The sequence below is a fragment of the Myotis brandtii genome, unplaced genomic scaffold (assembly GCF_000412655.1).
Source record: "Myotis brandtii unplaced genomic scaffold, ASM41265v1 scaffold1167, whole genome shotgun sequence".
NCBI lineage: Eukaryota > Metazoa > Chordata > Mammalia > Chiroptera > Vespertilionidae > Myotis > Myotis brandtii.
The window spans coordinates 817,829-821,640 of record NW_005354039.1 but is presented as its reverse complement, the minus strand read 5'-3'; positions in this window follow the sequence as shown (position 1 = coordinate 821,640).

Sequence of the window (3,812 nt, the reverse complement as noted above, 5' to 3'; positions counted from 1 at the left end):
CGCCCGCCTGCCCTCACTGCTCTCTGACTTCAGTTCTATCTCTGCAGGCTCAACAACTTGTTGCTTTTCTAGAAGATCATAACGGAACCTATCTATCCCTCTAGCATGGTTGCCCCCAGGGACTTAAATAATGGACCAGAAATACTCCAGTCCATCCTAAGACAACTAGACTAATAGTTCTTAAATTACCAAAAATTCTGAGTTCGGCACTATAGCTAGCAGCTGTCCAAGATATTTTTCTTTTTAAGAACTGGAGTTACCTGCCTGGACAGACCCAGTTTACTGGTTTAGGACCTTTGCTGCCAGAAGTGGGTGTGGGGAGAAAGTTCTTAGCTCAGTCTACCTCTGCCTTGCTCATGGTTTTTAAAGGGGTCTTTTCCTTAGCAGAAGGTGAAGACTCTGAAATGGACTGATTACTCCTACAGGCCTGTTGGATTTGGCCCATGGCATTTTAGGGGGGAAAAAAAAGGATTTGTGATATTTGAAACTTTAGGAATTTCACAGAAAAATTCAGATTTCTGACTTCTCTGGAAATAAGCAGTTCAAAATGGAATGCAGTGGCTCTGCAGTTCAGGGCTCTCGAGCCCTCCTGGCAATCACAGGCTGCCCATTTCACAAGGTCCCAAGGGGTGAACATGATGGCTTGTGTACCACAGCTACTGCTACTGGATTATTGTGAAGATTAAAGTAGAGAGGGGAAGATATACTGGGGAATGAGTTTTAAGCCAGGGCTAAAGTTAGAGGGGTGAAGGCAGAGCCGAGCAGTATTAGGTACAGCAGAAGTGCTCATGCTTGAGAGGAGAATTTCCCCCCAAAATCACCCAGAAGAGAACAGATCATGTGGTCCACTGGTTCCAGCAAGTGACATATGTCACCTGGCATCATGTTGCATCAGCATTATGTTAAAACTTGGGATTGCCCAGCCGGCATGGCTCAGTGGTTGAGTGTCTACCCATGAACCAGGAGATCAGGGTTCGATCCAGGTCAGGGCACATGCCCAGTTTGTGGCGCATCCCCAATAGGGGGTGTGCAGGAGGCAGCTGATCAATGATTATCTCTTCATTGATGTTTCTCTCCTCTCTTCCTCTCTCTGAAATCAATAAAAATATATTTTAAAAAACAACAACATGCCGAATCCGGTTTGGCTCAGTGGATAGAGCGTCGGCCTGCGGACTGAAAGGTCCCAGGTTCGATTCCGGTCAAGGGCATGTACCTGGGTTGCGGGCACATCCCCAGTAGGAGATGTGCAGGAGGCAGCTGGTCGATGTTTCTCTCTCATCGATGTTTCTAACTTTCTATCTCTCTCCCTTCCTCTCTGTAAAAAATCAATAAAATATATAAAAAAAGAAAACAACAACAACAACAACAACTTGGATTTCTGGAGCCAAACTCCAGATCCAAATCTTCAATCACTGGGACCCAGGAATCTGCATTTCAACAAGCTATCCCTGATCATTTCCATGCAACGTCATATTTTAAAGCTGTTTAGAGAGAATGTAAGTCTCTGTTAATATGTGTTATTTGATAAAAGCCCATGTGATTCTCATGCTCTCCATTAGGGAGGGGGAGCAAGCTCTCAAGAATCATTGATTTAACATTTTTCAACTTATAACTAAGGAAAATGAGATTCAGAGGGTAGAAAGGGGAATACCATTTATTGAGTGCTAACTATGCCAAACGTGGTAAGTAGAGCTTTATAGTTGCCTAATTTTTAAAAATATATTTTGATTTTTCACAGAGAGGAAGGGAGAGGGATAGAGAGTTAGAAACATCGATGAGAGAGAAACATCGATCAGCTGCATCCTGCACACTCCCCACCGGGGATGGGCCCGCAACCAAGGGACATGCCCCCGACCGGAATCGAACCCGGAACCCTTCAGTCCGCAGGCCGATGCTCTATCCACTGAGCCAAACCGGTCAGGGCGTTGCCTAATTTAATCTCACAACTTCATGAGGTAGATACTATTAACCTAATTTTACAACCGAGGAAACAGGCATGGAGAGGCTAAATAACTTACCCAAAGTTGGTTTGGATCCAAGAACTCACATTCTTGGCCACTGCTTCCTCAGCAGCCCTATAGAAGGTGAGCAGAAGCCACCACTCACTCCTTTTGAGCTAAATGTCCTGTCTGGGCCTCACCTTCCTAATCCATAAAATAAGCTGGGGTGGGTGCATTCAATGATTTCCAAGACACTGAGAAGCTTTACATTGTACACAGTCTCCTGGCTATTTTCCTCCTCTGACCACCTTCTCTAAATGGGTTCCAACTGCAAAAGACTCGGTCTCTTCTTTTCAGAATACCCCTACATTTCTCTTTCCTTCTTCACTCCACTTTAGATTCCTAAAGCAAATAGAAGAGAGTCCCTTAGCAAAGAACCTCTCGACAATCCCAGTCCCAGAGATCTCTTAGTCCCCCCCCCCCCCCCGCTCCCCGCTGCGCCCTCTCCTGTTCATTTTGCCCAACTGCCCAGGGCTGGGTTCTCCCCAACACCACCATGCCCTGATAAAGATATAGTAGCCTAATAGAATAGTACTTAAAAACAAAATAGCATTCTGCAGTTCTTAAAGGTTTTTACTTACATGATCCTGTTTGGTCCTCACATCAAACTTGCCCAAAAGAAGAATTGTCCCATTTTACAGAATGCTCAGAAACAACATGGTCCTGTAACAGCCAGTGGATGATGCTTGGGATGCTTCTCTGTGCATTGCTCCCACCTGCATACACTACATCTGCCCATGGATGCCCACTGGATTCCAGAATTAAGTGCATTTTAATGTAAGACCTCAGGGTCCTTAGGTGGGAGGAAGGCAGCATGTGGGTATTGATTAGCTGTGAAATCAGCACCAGTTGTCTTAGAAGTTTAGAAAAGGAGGGGGTATGGAAGAGTAAAGAAAAACTGGGTTCATGGATGGCAGGGCTGGGTTGCAGTGACCATTCCCAACACTATCCCTAGGAAAATTCTGCACCCAATATGCAATAGCCCCTGCAGTAGGTGGTGGTGTTGTTGTTTTAAATACGGAACGCTTCACGAACTTGCGTGTCATCCTTGCCCAGGGGCCATGCTAATCGTCTCTGTATCGTTCCACTTTCAGTATATGTGCTGCCCAAGCGAGCACGCAGGTGACGTTTTCAAAGAGGTCATTGCACACACTTCACTGGCACAATAGGACTTCAGCCCCTCTGATTCACTCCCCCTCTTTAGGGCTAATTTGAGATACTGTTTCAAATTGGAATCCAGCACTTAGACTGAGGGGAGGATGTTGATATGTTCAGACAATGCTTTAGGGACTTGGTTAACTTCACAAACCCACTGGCGTTCCTGAAGGTTGGCAACCTCTCTTACCCTACATGGTTGAAGAGGAGCAAAGAGTGGGGAGAGGAGTGAGGGGAGGTTGCAACGCCATCAGAAAATGAGTTCAAGAATTACTCATGGCCCGCTGCCTACTCAGCTAAGGGTTCCTGGAAGTGAGATGGTGGTGCATTTGGGCAAACTTTCCTGTGTAACCACTTCAGTCCACAGGAGGCAAACATTTCTTCTTGCATCCAGGTCCCAGCAGCCTCCGTCCCACTGAGGAGATTTTAAAAAAAACACCCAAATATCATAACTACCGCCCTTCTCGCCATCCCCTGGCTGCAATACCTTGGCGGAAGCACGGCAATTAGACCCGGGAGTAGCCCGCCTGCCTGCGCCAAACCTCTCGCCACCCCCGCAGACACCTCGACTCTTGACTCGCTGCCCCCGCTTCCTCCTGCTCTCGGCCTCCCCCTGGCTGGGGCAGCAGTGAGCCGCGCGGGGTGGCGCGGCGCGTG